Source organism: Anguilla rostrata, chromosome 12, assembly GCF_018555375.3.
Source record: "Anguilla rostrata isolate EN2019 chromosome 12, ASM1855537v3, whole genome shotgun sequence".
In the NCBI taxonomy this organism is placed as follows: Eukaryota; Metazoa; Chordata; class Actinopteri; order Anguilliformes; family Anguillidae; genus Anguilla; species Anguilla rostrata.
The window spans coordinates 18,110,811-18,127,265 of record NC_057944.1 but is presented as its reverse complement, the minus strand read 5'-3'; the positions used below and the strand labels follow the sequence as shown (position 1 = coordinate 18,127,265).

The following is a 16,455-nucleotide window of genomic DNA, read 5'->3' as shown; positions in this document are numbered from 1 at the left end:
GATTCACTACCTGTAATATTGCTGATTTCTCCCTCAGAACAGGGCACACAGTCATAGCACCAGACAGGCCTTCCTCTTCATGGCCTTCCGAGTGCCTGGGGGACAGCTCTCACTGCACACTGACCTGGGTTTCTGAGTGAAAGAGAACAGTGCCTACAAGTAAATCTGTCATAAAGCAATAACAAGTACATGAAACTAGAGTGTTGTCCTCGATGTGTGGTTCCTAGATAGATTTGGTTGTTGCAACAAGATTAAATTCTTTGGGGAAGGTATCAGATTATTTATGCAGCACTTCATCATTCCAGATTTTCTGTTTTATTTCAACCTTTTAAATGCTAAACATATGACTTTCATCAGTTAGTTAGCCTCATTCTACGTTTAATCTATTCTACATGATATACATTTCTGTGGTTAGATTCCCATTATTATTCCATTATTATAATACATGTTTTGCTGTAAAAGGTGTTTGCCTGCATTGTTCTACCCCAAATCATGTTGACCTGGGTCATGATAAAGTGCCTGTCTGATGGCAGTCATAGAGCCCCACTTGTCTTAAACTGCACCAAGCTGCCAGTTCACTAGCTCATATCTTGCAGTACAGTATGCATTTGCATCAAAGGAGTTTTTGCTGTGAATTTTATGTTCTTCAGATACTGTAGCACCTATTAAGAAAGATGATATGGTTAATTTATGCAGATTATGCTGTGTCCACTGTTTCATGGAATGACTAACTGGCATTTACTTTACCTGCTCTGGTGCAAAGTGTTGTCCATAGCTGCTGTTGGTAGAGGAATAAATGCTTGAATGTTCCTTGAACAGGAGATGTAAAGAATGGGCAACAGCATAAACTTCTGTAGATACTTTGTTGGAGATTTTTAGCTCTGTTGTATCAATGTATTCATTTTTTACTTCATGTACGCTCTCAGATCCTATGCAAAGTGTTTTGCCTGTTGAATTATTGCTTTACTCAAAAGAAAATGTTTTCAAGAACGCCTCCAATACAGAATTGCCTGGAGCCTGAGATGGGTGAGCACTGATCAAGAACTCTTTCAGGACCTCCAGTTTTGCTTTACCAATAACAAACCCAATGGATCCTGTCAGAAACCTGTAATCCTGTCCACCAGCCTGCTGGCCGTGATCCACGACTCACTTCCCACCCACTGGAGCCATTACATCAGCTCCACAGTAGAGTTGATGTCAGCTAAAGCCAGAAAGGCTTCTATGTCTTCTTTATCACTTCCACAGGCTGGAGGATTTTCTCTCTGGGGTATGTTCTGTAGGCAGCCTCAGAAAGCTCAATGCTGATCCTTTGCTGCTGAGCGGCTTCTATAAATATGGCCATCCTGTTGTTGCCATAGTCATTATCATTTCTCACTGCTTCTATACAGGTCCAGCCAAAGTACTTCACCAGCTGATTGGATCTATTTTTTTTTTACCCTCAAGTCCCTTAAGTGGGGCATGCATGTCTACTATGGCATTAAAAGTTGTGGAAAAATAGCTAAATGCTAATTAAGGATCGGGGATAATGCTCACCCTGTTAATATCACTTAAATGTAAGTCGTGTAAAAGTCCTTGCTCATTAAAATGCTCATTAAAATTTAAAATATGTTAATACCTATATCATGGCTTTTATTATTCAGTCTGAAAGACATGCCAAAATAAAGAAATATTTCTCATGAAAAGAATGTTCAAAAGTACAACTGCAGATGAAAGAGCAATAATAGGAGAAGATTTCTGGGGGAAGTGAGGATTAAGTTAATTGTGTTAACTTTCCTGAATCCAGCAGATTTAACAGCTGACACCATCGCTGAATGTCCGACACTGTCAATACCAAACACAAGTGCATCAACAGTTTAAAAAAATGTATTTGATTATAATAAAATTATTTGATTTCATTTGTTAATTATTATTAAAGATATGAATTCTTGATTAAATCACTGAATTCATTAATAGGCAGAGCAACCTGTTTGATAAACCTGTATTAAAACGTACAACTCACAATTAGATTAAAATGAAGAGATTTACTAAGTTACAACAAGTTTGCAACATCTCATTTAAAGATGACAGTTAACTATTTAAACAAACCAATTAATGTTACAGACATAGACAAGTAAGAGACACAGAATAAATGAATGAAAAAAGTCCCCAAACCACAGCTCTTTTTTATCTCTCAAAATAGAATGCCAAGACCAAAGTTCAAAAAGCAACAGACAGCAGAATATTCCAAAAGGCCAGGGGTGAAAATGTGAAAATGTCAGATGAGCTGCAGGAAAAAATGGCAGATCCTGTGCACACCAACCAAAAAATCATCTGGCCCGCATGCAAGGTTCAGATTCCCCAGACGGCAGAGTAGATCTCAACCCCCCAAATGTCCAGCACAACAAGTGTTAACTACCTGATTTTAAGCACCCAGAAATGTCTTTTTACTGAAAAAAAGATCTGCATTTTATGTTGTGGAAGAGGGGAGGAGGAATGGTTGAGTGAGTTTGGGAGCATGCCTGCACTGATTGGGTAAGGTGTGTGAGGGTGGAGGTGTGGGACCAGGGTCAGACAGGAACAGTAGACGAGGTTGCCTATGTTATGAATTCACCTGTCTTTCATAACTGTTCCAACAAGACAAAATGAAGGTCACACAATAAAAGTGAAGTTCTTGATATTTTTAAGCAAGTGTACTGAACTATTGACAAACCTGAAGTTAAGGAAATTTACAGGCTCTTCTCCAGGGAAAAAAAAAAAAAAGGCTTCTAAAACTCTGAAGGATTAATATTTTTATAGTGTTTTCATGAAACACTTGTATAAATGAGCTTTGTCCTCATCCCTGTCTTTCTATTTTTGGAATTGGAATTTGCTTCTGGATACGTTATATTGAATCTGAATTTCTTAATGTTTACAGAGCCTTCGGAAAGTATTCAGACCCCTTCACTTTTCCCACATTTTGTTACGTTACAGCCTTATTTTAAAATTGATTAAGTTAATTTTTATTCTCATTAATCTACACACCATAATGACAAAGCGAAAACAGGTTTTTAGGCATTTTTGCAAATTTATTAAAAATAAAAAACTGAAATATCACATTTACGTAAGTATTCAGACCCTTTTCTATGAGCTCAATATTTCCATTGATCATACTTGATGTTTCTACAACTTAATTGGAGTCCACCTGTGGTTAATTCAATTGATTGGACATGATTTGGAAAGGCACACACCTGTCTATATAAGGTCCCATAGTGCATGTCAGAGCAAAAACCAAGCCATGAAGTCGAAGAAATCGTCCATAGATATCCGAGTCAGGATTGTGTCGAGGTACAGATCTGGGGAAGGGTACAAAAACATTCTGCAACATTGAAGGTCCCGAAGAACACAGTGGCCTCCTTCATTTTTAAATGTAAGAAGTTTGGAACCACCAGGACTTTTCCTAGAGCTGGCTGCCCGGCCAAACTGAGCAATCGAGGGAGAAGGGTCTTGGTCAAGGAAGTGACCAAGAACTAGATGGCCAGAGCTCCTCTGTGGAGATGGGAGAACCTTCCAGAAGGACAACCAACACTCTACCAATCAGGCCTTTATGTTTGAAGGGCCAGACGGAAGCTAATCCTCAGTAAAAAGCACATGACAGCTCACTTTGAGTTTGCCAAAAGGCACCTAAAGGACTCTCAGACCATGAGAAACAAGATTTTCTGGTCTGAAGAAACCAAGATTGAGCTCTTTGGCCACAATGCCAAGTGTCACGTCTGGAGGAAACCAGGCACCGCTCATCACCTGGCCAATACCATCCCTATGGTGAAGCATAGTGATGGCAGCATCATGCTGTGGGGATGTTTTTCTGTGGCAGGAACTGGGAGACTAATCAGGATCGAGGGAAAGATGAACGAAGCAAAGTACAGAGAGATCCTAGATGAAAACCTGCTCCAGAGCGCTCAGGACCTCAGACTGGGGAAGGTTCACCTTCCAACCGGACAACAACCCTAACCATGGAGCCAAGACAACACAGGAGTGGCTTCGGGACAAGTCTGTGAATGTCCTTGAGTGGCCCAGCCAGAGTGCATTTGGTGGAAGTCCTAAAGTTTTTAAATGTCGTTCCCTGCACCCAAACACACATGCACAGACACATTCGTGCACGCACAAACACACACACACACACAAACACACTTGAATCATACTGTATGTAATCATACATATCACTAATCACAGTTATGTGGAATGGTCCCACTCTCACACGTGAACACACACACGCACGCACACACTGTTTGTCTCTCAAGCCATATTCACCATGAGTCAGAGAGCAACTGCAACAGGCCTCCTCTGTGAATAGCTACCTGCAGCTCCATCAGTTAGTCTCTGCACATCCCCATTCTACTGTTACACTGCACAAGTAAAGCAAGTGCTTAATGTATTTAATACTAATACTATACACGCATTTATACCAGCACAGTTGACAGTTTAAGTGATTATATCATAGAATTTTCACTATATCACTGCTTTCACTGTATCCCTATCACTATTCAGGTCGTTTACCTTTCTATGTGAATTTGACAGTAGACTGGTGAATTCTCCCAGTACTGGGAAATTTATTGCAACACATGGCTTTCTTTTCACAGTTTTATTCAGTGATAAAAACATTATTGAAATATAACATTAAACAATATTGAAAGTGTATGGATCATCAAGATAAGGACAACAGAAATCTGGTACTGAATAAATGTGAAATAATTTTAAATGATTTTTCATCATGTTTTGCCCATCATATTTCTTTTTGTGTTTTTTTCTGGTTTTAGTAAAATAATGTAACATTTTGGGGCAAAAATACAAAACAGCATTCCATAACTGGAAGCTAAAATAGCAAATATTTCCACAGCTACAGTGAACTTTCCAGGTGAACTGACATAAGCTGGTATAAAGGTGATCCAGACTGCACAGAATATGAGCATGCTGAATGTGATGTACTTGGCTTCATTGAAGTTGTCAGGGAGCTTACGAGCCAGAAAAGCTAAAACGAAGCACAATATAGAGAGGAGCCCAATATAACCCAGTACTGCCCAGAACCCCACTGCTGATCCTACATCACATTCTAGAATGATCTTTTCTTTGTAGTGTTTCATGTTCTTGTTGGGGAATGGAGGGGATATTGTTAACCAAAGCACACAAATAAGGACCTGTATGAGAGTGAAAGCAAGAACACTCAGTCTCTGCTGCAGAGGCCCAAACCACTTCATGACATTACTGCCTGGAAGTGTAGCCCTGAAGGCCATTAACACCACTATTGTTTTCCCCAGAACACAAGAGATGCAGAGGACAAAGGTGATCCCAAACGCAGTGTGGCGCAGCATACAAGACCACTTAGAGGGCCGGCCGATGAAAGTAAGAGAGCAAAGGAAACACAGTTTCAATGAAAAGAGCAGCAGGAAGCTCAGCTCTGAGTTGTTGGCTTTCACAATGGGAGTGTCTTTATATACAAAGAATATTAGTGCTATTGTGATTGTAAGGCAGCCTCCAATTACAGAAAATGCCACTAACAGTATCCCCATCAGTTCATCATAGGTCAGGAATTCAATGCTTTTTAAATCACAATTGTTTCTTTCTTCATTGGACTTGTACTCCGGTGAGCATGGGGCACATGTCAGCGCATCTGTAAAAGATAAGGATATTTTTATTTGATTATTTTTTTCTGCTAATTATTTTGCATTTTATAATGCCTTAAGTAAAGCTTAAAGTGATACAAACTTTAGTCTACATTAAATAAATGGTAGTGGTGCCTCTTGGAAACAATGTCTGTATTGGTATATAGTAAGATATGCCAAAACTCAATTGTGGTGTTGCTGAATTCTCCTTCTGCACATGGAATACAGTCAAAGCAGCAGATAGGTTTTCCCTTCACGAAAGCCCTGCGTGTCCCAGGAAGGCAGCTCTCACTGCAGATTGACCTCGGCACCTACAAAACGGTCATTCTTAGCTGCAGTCAACCACATGCACAGCCAATTACAACACATCTATACAGGCATAGCATGTGAACACAGAATGGCGATCTTCATAAGGGTATAATTATTCATTAGTGCCATGGTTTGGCTCAACGCTGGAATGCTGGAATTTTTTTCAGTAGAAAATATTTCCCACAATGTTCATAGCTGATTAATTAAAACAGTTGCTGATGACGGTTTTTTTAGGTGAATTTAGGGCACTTTTCAAGGAATTATAAAAAGAATCACTGCTGCACTACAATGTTGGCCATTCGCTTTAGTTAGTTTAGTAATTTTGAATTTCCATCCTGTATTGCACATTTTATAAGATAACGTTTATCAGATGAACATTTTGAATAAGTTCTACGGCATATTTCTGCAGGTTTACTGCATTAGTTTAGCGTGCAGAATTATCTTTAATTGGGCTATACAATAATTCTAACTATAAAAATAGTCCAATTCCAATTTTTTTTCTGTGTGTTTGAGTGTTTTCTTTAGCCGCGTTTCCACCAAAATTACCCGGAACTTTCAGTCCCAGGAACTACTTTACCAGGAACTAAAAGGTTCCTTCAGCCAATGGTTGTCTGCGTTTCCACCGGGGTCTAAAGTACCGCGAAGAATAGGCAAATTAGCCCACTGACGTTGTCGTCGGTCCATCTGTCATATGATTTCTTCTGTAACCCCATACTACCACCGACGTAGCTTACATTATTTTCTAATAACCGGGACAGCCCGGAGGGGTTTATTCCACTTATATACAACGGGTTACCAACAATGACTATATATGGTTACTTTTGTATTTAGCCTATTGATTTTCATATATCCTCTCAAACACATTCATTAACAGCAGAAAACATGCACACGTTGTAAACAATTTGCTGTTTTCAATTTCTCGTCGTCAATTCCATATAGGCTAATCGTAAAATGACAAGAATAGAACGAAAACTCGGACTTGCGTGAAAATGTAAATTAGTAGTGGTACAGCCACCGTTTGCTTTCCTTCGAAGTTACTGCTAGCCGAGCAGCGAAGTGTGCCCTCCAGATGCGAACCATGCACCATAAATGAGTCCATAGTCTTCCTGGTCTTTTCGTGGAATTGAAAAATGGCAGTAAAATTGAGTAAAATTACGGCAGTCTGAAAAAGCTAAAGGGAAGATTACTAGAATTAACCTGTTATTTTACCCGGATAAAAAGTGCGGAAGGTGATTTCCAGTTTGCTTGTACTGTATCACCAATGTTAATTATGCAGAACTACCGCATACCTCACATAACTGTATCAAACGTTTTGAGTCAATTACAAAGGGCTAACAAAGAAAATCCGGAAGAAAATATTCAGCAACCGAATTAATCCGTTTGAATGTTTTGGTAGCCTACGTAATGTGCTGTCCCAGAACGAATGCTTAGCATTTTATAAAACGAATACTAAAGCAAGAAAAGAACAGAAGAGCACACGTTATAATTCCAAGACGTTGACATGCTATAACCAAAAGTAGGCTACTGCGCCGCATAACATACAAGTTTGATTTGAAGTTATTATGAAAATAAATTGGTTTGCCGCTGCATATTTTCAAACATGGCGGGTAATGGCGGAAAATAAATACAACACAAATGCTACGAGTACTCGACCAATCAGAAATGTTCAGCGCTGCAATCTCCACCCAAAAGGTTCCTGTACTTTCGGAAAGTACTACCCCCCGAGCAGGAACGTTTTGGGGGGTAAAACAAAGCCCCCAGAACTAAATTTAGACCCTAGTTCCTGCGGTGGAAACGCACTGAGTTCCTCAAAAGGTTCCTAGTTCCGGGGTATAGTTCCTGCGGTGGAAACGCGGCTTTAGAAAAAAAAAAAGAACAACACTTGAATGGCATAATTTCTCTTGAACCCTGTCCATACTATAAAGTTATTTCCTTGCTTAATTTTACAACTCAGTATAATTAACTAGATAATATTACTGTTACACAGTTGAGCAGTCCACAAAATGAACTGCACATTTATGATACAGATATTATTGGTTTTTATATTTTGATAATTGTGACAGTTGCCTATGCAAAATCATGTTATATGTTGGGCAGTACACATCAACCGTTTCCCATGATCTGATTTTAGTGTTTTATCTGAGCACAGAAGCTCATCAGCTTACCTCTTGCTGACCGCCTGCCCAGACAGCTTGAACATCATCCTTCATCACAAACTGCTGCCCCTCTGGCAGAGATGCATCATATAGCCCTATGATCTCAAACACAACAGCACCATGGGAATTCAGCTGCCAGTTTACCAATGAGTATCTTGCTGCAGGGTCCCCCTGTTTATCAAAGTGAATCCTCTCACCATGTTTAGTGGTGAAGTTTACCTGGGTCAAATAATGAAGCACCTGGAAGGGAAATACAAGTTAATGAAAGAATCACAAGTTAGCGGTGATTCAAGAAAAAATGCCTTGTGAGCTCCATACTGTTTCATACTAAGACATTTTTTTTATTATTATTTGGCTCCGCACTCCACAATTATAGATTTGCAATCAAACTCAATTATATTTTAAAAAAAATTATATTTTAAATTGTACCCACAAATGTATTTTTTTTTAATGCATTTTTGGTTTCACCATGTAGAAATTACAACACGTAGATACATGGATCCCCCCCCCCCCTCCATTTCAGGGCACCATAATGGTCGGGACAAATGGCTTCATAGGCGTTTCAGATTTTTATGGTGTTTCTAATTGCTTCCTTAGTGCATGTATGAGAGAGCTTTCAGTATCTAGTCTTGATTCTGTGCTTTTGATTGCCTTTGGAGTCTGTAATTGGCATTTGTCAAAATTTTAAAACCAGAGTTGTGTCAGTGGAAGTCAAGGAAGCCATTATGAGGCTGTGAAATAAGAAAAAAAGGCAGAGACATAGTCCAAACCTTAGGCTTACCAAAATGAACTATTTGGAACATCATTAAGAAGAAAGAGAGCACTGGTGAGCTCAAAAATCGCGAAGGGCCTAGCAAGCCAATGAAGGCCTCCACAGTTGATGACTGAATAATTCTCACCGTAATGAAGAAAAACCCCCAAACAGATCCAACAGACAGGTCCAACAGATCAGACAGATAAGACCGACATTCACATGTATCAGTGATGGCAAGGGCAAAGTGTTAAAGCCCAAAGGAATTGCCCAAGATCCAGAACACTCCCCTCGTCTGTAAAACATAGTGGTGTGGGTGTTATGGCTTAGGGGTTCGCTGCAATATGCAAACCTCAAGATCAGAATGGCAAGGTAGTTTGTTAAAAAGTACATTTTAAAAACTGAAGAGTTATGGAACAAACTCTTATGGACAGATGAGATGAATATTAATCTGTATCAAAGTGAGGGAAAGAAAAAGTTTGACGAAAGACAGGAACTGCTCACGATCCAAAGCACACTGACTCATCTTTGAAACATGGTGGAGGTGTCATGGTTTGGGCATGTATGCCCCAGGTACTGGCTCACTTGTCTTCATTGATGATGTAACTGCCGATGGCTGCAGGATGAATTCTGAAGGGCGCAGAAACATCATCTCAGATCCAGCCAAATCCCTCAAAACTGGATGGCACTTCCCCTTGCAGAAGGACAATGACCCCAAACAGACTACTAAAGTAACCAAGGAGTTTTCTGGGGAAAAAAGTAGAATGTTCAAGTCAATCACTAGATCTGTACCTAATTAAACATGTGTTTCATATGCTGAAGAGAAAACATAAGGCAACTAGCCCACAAAACAAAGAGGAACTGAATATGTCTGCAGTAGAAGCCTAACTGAGCATCACCAGGGAAGCTATCCAGCATTTGGTGATGTCTGTGGGTAGCAGAGTTCCGGCAGTCATTGAATGCAACCAATTACAAGATACGATGACTTTATTTAAGATTATGTTAATTTGTCCAATTATTTTTGGTCCCCTAAATGGGGGGGCTGGGGCTATGTATGAAAGGGGCTGTACACAGATTAACCAGTATGGATGTCAATACCCTCAAATGAATGCTGACAGTCTGCACTTTATCCTCATACTCATCATTTCATTTAAGATTCTCAGTGCTGGAGTACAGAGCCAAAACAACAAAAGCTGTGTCACTGTCTAAATACTTATGGACTGCCATGCATAGACAGTAAGCTCTATAATGTTTGGGACAAAGACATATTTTTCTCTTGATTTGGCTCTGTACTCCGCAATTTTAGATTTGTATTCGAACAATTCACATGTGGTTAAAGTGCATTTTAATATAAATTTCATTCATAAGGGTGTTTCTATACACTTTGGTTTCACCATGTAGAAATGAGTGCAGGTTTTGTACATACAAACCTTCCCCCCACCCCCAATTTCAGGGCACTATAAAGACATTTTGATGGTACATAAATTAAAGTAATGTTTTGTACTTTATCGCATATCCTTTGCATGCTATGAATGCGTGAAGCTGCAATGTATCTTCTGTGGTGATGCTCTGTCAGACCTATACTGCAGCCATCTTCAGCTCCTACTTGTTTCAGGGGCTAGTTGCCTTACATTTTTTGTCAGCATATAGAGTGCATGTTTAGTTGTATTCGGATGGGGTGAATGAATTGGACTGCCAAGCATTTTCCAGTTTTTGTCTTTGAAAAATTAATATTGCTTTAGAAGTATGTTTGAGATCATTGTCTTGTTGTAGAATGAAGTATCATCCAATGAGTTTGGAGGCATTTGGTTGAAACTGAGCAAATAAGTTGGTTCTGTATACCTCAGAATTCCTTCTGCTGCTGCTATCAGCAGTTACATCATCACTGAAGAAAAGTCAGTCAGTATCTGTGCCAGCCATACATGTCCAAACAATGACACCCCCACTACATTTCACAGGTGAGCAGGGGTGCTTTGGTTCTTGGGCAGTTCCTATCGGTCTTTGCACTTTGCTCCTGCCATCACTCTGATACTAATGAATCTTGGTCTTATCTCTCCACAAGACCTGAGTAGAACTCTGCAGGCTCTTTTAGGTAATTCTTAGCAAACTGTAACATGACCATCCTGTTTTTGTGGTTTGCATCCTTGGCTTTCATTGGCACTCTGTTCCTCGTGTTGACCAATGCCAAGAACAGACTCAAAAGGCAATCAAAAGCACGGAATCAAGACCAGATACTAGATATTTTAACCTGCAGTAAGGAAGCAATTGAAAACACCTGGCTAATTAAACACCTGTGAGGCCATTTGTCCCGAACATTATGGTGGCCTGAAATTGGGGGTCTTTGTATAAAAAGTGTTGTAATTCCTACACGGTGGAACCAAAATGTACCCTTTTTTATGAATCTGCATTTTGACCATATGTGAATTGCTTGATTACAAGTCTAAAATTGTGGAATATAGAGCCAAAAAAATGTCTTTGTTCTAAACATAATAGAGCTCACTGTGTATATATACAGCACATATAAACAACAGCATATCTGCAGTACAACCTGCCAAGTTTCTATTCTGGTTTTGTCTGCGCAGGTTTTGTTTGTGAAAGGTCCATGTCCGTCTTTGCACATGATGAGATTGTGCAGCGAATGGGCCACAGCATACACAGCCTTATATACATTGTTCAGCAAGCTGGTGTCTGATACATCTGTGTAGCGGCTGTGTGTTCCATACAAAGACTCTGATCCTGTGCAAGTTTTCATGTTGTCACCTTTGCGAGGTATTAGAATGCAGCTGAAAATACTCTCCCAGAGCTCTACCAAGCCCATGTTCCCAGGCCTGGTCGATGGGCGGGTGCTCATGATAAACTCCTTCAGTCCTGGTATTTGGATGTTAGGGACAGCAAAGCCAATGGCCCCTCCCACAACTGCGTAGTTCACCTGGGAGGCAATGTACCCGGATGTAATCCAGCCTTCACTGCCCACCCACTGAAAACCTGTCACATTCTGCAGGAATAGTTCTTTGATAAGTTTCTCTAAATCATTACCGTCTATGAAAGCAACAATCGCTTTAGAAGATGATTTTTTAATGATCTCCACAATCTCAAGATATTTTTGTCTAGAATCAGTTCTGTAGATGGGCACTGAGTACTCTATGCAGATCCCCTCATCCTTGGCTGCTTTTAAAAATGTAGCCATTCCGTTGTTGCCATAGTCATCGTTTGTTCTGATGGCACCAACCCAGGTCCAGCCAAAGTGCTTGACCAGCTTTGCTAGAGCTCTGCTTTGATAGTAGTCACTAGGAATGGTCCTGAAGAAATTTGGGTACTCCTGTCTGTTACTGAGACATGCACAGGTGGCTGAATGACTGAGCTGTAACAAACAAGATAAGAAAGTATGAAGTAGATTTCAAAGTGCTACAGATGATTTTCTCTGTACAGAGGAAAAAATCACTATTTTAAAACATCCAGCAGATTCAACTCAAGTCGCTTTCACACACACTATATACATGCATGCTCACACTCACATATTGACAAGCCCTTAGACACATATACACTCTCTCCGACACATGGACACACATCCTCACAGACAGTCTCACTCCATCACGAACTACACATGCACACGCACACACACACACACACATATACATACACACTCATATAAACAATGGGCCTCATTCACGAAACGTACGATCACATTTGATCGTAAACTGCGTGTAAGAACATTTCCAAGAACATTTTGGCATTCATAATTTTTTTCTTATCTGTATTTGTTCATGGCTGTTTCCTTATGCAAATCACATGAAAATGATTGTGCATAAAATTTACAAACATCATCTCATACACCTGGGATATGCACAAAAAGGTCTGCACGTGTGTCATGAATCTCATATTTTTTTTTCGTAGGAACATTTTTAAGAATAAAAGTAAGAATAATTTTTAAAAAGTTTTGTGAATGAGAACTTTATTTTGGTAATTAAAAACACATTTTCTTCTTAGGTTTAACTTCCACAGTTTACAATTACATAAAGGTCACTAACCACAGGTATGTGGAATGGTCCCACTGTTCTTGCGATCCCGATGGTTGAAGTGGAGTATGTCTCTCCAATTACTGCATGGACTGTTGAAGGTTTGAGGCAGGCCTTTGTGCCTTCCTCATACTCGTTCATTAGAGCCAAGGATGCCCTTACAGAGAGAGGAACACTTGGACAGGAGTCAAATATCTTGTAGCCCAAAGAAATTCCTGGGAGAATCTCAGAGCTGTTATTTATCTCTTCTATGGCAAAGATCATAGTTTGAGCAAACTGCAGTTCTCCTTGATCAAGCCTGCCAGAAGAAATGGACTGGTGTTGTTGATTTTTTAAAAGTATTATAACTACTGTTTGCATCATGATGGATGATGAGAAAGGAACTGACAAAGTGTTCTTTTCTCTTTGATGGAAAACCAAAAGCACAGTCCACAAAAGTACATACAAATGTAATGAAACATGCACTTTAACAACCAAAACATAAATACAAAAATAGAGACCTGTTCCCTAAATAAAATTTCAGAATATATAAATTGTAAAACATATATTTTGATCCCAAAAACACAGGGCTTTTACAAGGCCTTTATATGTACTCACTGTGTGATGAATCGAATATTTTAAGATGTATTTTAAGCATTATACTATATTTTGTTTGGTAAGATCACTATACTGTTCAGTGTTTCAGTGCACATGAGAAGCCGATAACATTAGTATACATAAGTTCATGTAACATACAAGCTAATTACTGCAGTAAAATAATACTAAAAACATGTTCTGCAGTTGTATCATGACTGATATTATTTTCATTTTCGCTTACCCATGACATTGAATACTTCCAGGGTTGACTTGAAGTGTTGGATCTACACTTACTGGAATGTGATGAAATGAAAAAATGCCTCCAATTGTGACATTGCCTTCTCTTGAAAACTGTGAGAATTCTTCAGCTCCATATGGTCGACACACAGGTTTTCCAAGGCCAGCAAATGAGACGAGTAACACAATGTCTGTGAGCAGCAGCATCTCTGATAATGTGTGTGTCTTAACCTGGCAGTGTCCAGTGGTGCTGTATCATTGTCCAAGTCACTTATATAGGACTATGCTGATCACCTTCTTGACATGGGGAGTGTCTGTGTCTCCCAGTGGGGAGATGAATGTTCTGCAAAACCTATGGAAATTTTGCTGTTCTGGCACCAGCTGCAATACCGCAGCATGCCATTGGGAAGGGACGAGCTTCAGAATTTATTTTGAATGCTGGGGGCCTGCTTCCACCCCAAACACTCCAAGCTCTCACATCTTTCTTAATTCTGCTCCTGTGTATATTGGCGATGCAGGAGCGGATTGTTAATCTGCCATTGATTAAACTCTCCAAACATTTGTATCTAGCTATGTGCACAAATATGTGCATGCGCAAGGTCATTTGTTCACAACATGAACCGGCCTATTTCTTTGATTGATTTGTGTTGTGAACCACCGTGTTTTGAAAACAAAAATTTGGGCCAAATCACTGGTAGTAGAATGCAGAATTTGTGGAGATCAACACATGGTTCTGAATTTCTCTCGCAGCAGACTTTTCCATTATTGCTTCCAATTAAGCATGACTGTTCCCGATGGTTTTCTAGAAGTTACGGCTGCTTTGAGTAAAATAAGAATCATCTCTCACATGGAAGATGATGGAAATGTCAAATGGTAAATATCTCCACAGCTTCAGTAAGCTTTCCAGGTTAGCTGACATAAACTGGTAAAAAGGGTGATCCAGACTGTGTAGACTATGGACATGCTGAATGTGATGAATGTACTTCACTGGAGTTGTCAGCCAGCTTGCAAGCTGCATTATGACACATTTACTGAAGGGTGCATTTACAGAAAACAATTAGTGTTTCAGGAAAAATTAAAATCTCAGAATATTTCTCCTGCTATTTTTGTTCCCAACATGTGTACCTGTGGCATTGATAAATTCTCCATGAGCACAGGGCACACAGTCATAGCAACAGACAGGCCTTCCTTTCTGCATGACCTGGGGTGCCTGAGGGACAACTCTCATTGCACGTTGACACATATAAAAAAAGAAATTCAACATGTCCACACACAACTCATTTAATATTTGTAATATCTGTTACAATTGTAAGCAATAAAATTAACTGAGCTCACAAAAATTTTGAATTGATTTCAGAAAACACACAGATATGTAGTGTGTGCATGTTTATAATAAAACATATAAAACAACTCTCTAAAACAAATACTGATGTAGCACATACCCTGTATACTTACTCTAACAAATGAATGCATTACCATTGTGCTGCTATTAGGCATGAGGCATACTTGTTCATTGTGTACTCATGCCTTTTAGGCAGTGAAGAATCATAGTATTGTCATAAATGTGACAATCTCCATGGTCCAGTCTTTTTGCACTTTTTAAATTTATGAGCTTATATTTGGCTGGTGAATCTCTATTTCTGTCAAAATTTGCAGTCTCCGCTGAATTGGTTGCTAAATTCACTGTTCATGTAAAAAATTAATGTTACCGTTAATGTTAATACAGATAATGTAAAAGTTGAAATACATTACAGCATTTTGCGCACACATTCCTCCATCTGCATCCACTGCATGATCAGGGCCAGCTCCAATAGCAGCAGCAGCAGCAGCATCGCAGAACCTGAGCACTGCACACTTAAGACAGCCCTGTTCTTGGCTGCTTTATATACATGGATCTGTGGAAGTCCTGCCTGCACTTATGTCAAATTGCTGATCCTCTGGGGTAATAGAAGCCGATTCCTCATGAGATTGTTTACAAAATAAATCAGGTCTAAATTATGTGCCATTTAGGATAAAGTTAGTTAGTAGTTTTTGATAGGTATGGATCAATATTGTTACAGATCATAAATAGGATTATTACACTGGGCACAGTGAATCTAATTAGGTTAATAGTTGTGGTGTTTTAATGAAGTTGGATTGTATCTGATTTAAAGAAATTTTGGTGGTGGCTTTCACACCATATACATTTTTTTTCTATAGCTCTGTCTCTCGGTCGGTTGGTTGGTTGGTCCACAAAAAGTGTCAGAAGGCTGAAAATTGGCATGGACGTTGGTCATGACCAAAGGTCGAGCTGAGTAACTTTCAAGGCCGATTGACTAAGAGGGGGCGTGGCGATGGGCGTGGCCTGTCACTAAAAGGCACATAACTCCCGAAAAGATTCACAGATTTGCAAGATTTTGTGGAAAGGTTGTGAGCCAAAAAAGAGGTCACGTGTTTGTGTGACGGTGTGTGCGTGGATGCATGCACACATGGATGCATGCTTGTGTGCGGTCGCAGCTATTGCGGATTCACGCTTGTTCTTCTCTGGTGTCACCAAAACAAAAAAGGCCTCACAAAGCTGAAAGCTAAAATTGTGAATATTTCCAAAGCCAATGCTAAATTTCCAGGCAAGCTGACATGAGCTGATAATAAAGGTGATCCAGGCTGCACAGAATATGAGCATTTGAATTCATTGATGTTGTTAGGCAGCCGAAAATAGTAAAACAAAGAACAACATAGAGAGGAGCCCAATATAACCCAATACAGCCCAGAACCCCACTGCAGATCCTACAACTAATTCTAGAATTTTTTCAACA

General features: G+C 39.6%; 1 pseudogene; it reads right to left on the bottom strand.

The window, feature by feature from the left end:
* Positions 1 to 4,528: 4,528 nt before the first annotated feature.
* Positions 4,529 to 14,096, bottom strand: LOC135236861 (extracellular calcium-sensing receptor-like; annotated as a pseudogene).
* Positions 14,097 to 16,455: the final 2,359 nt, after the last annotated feature.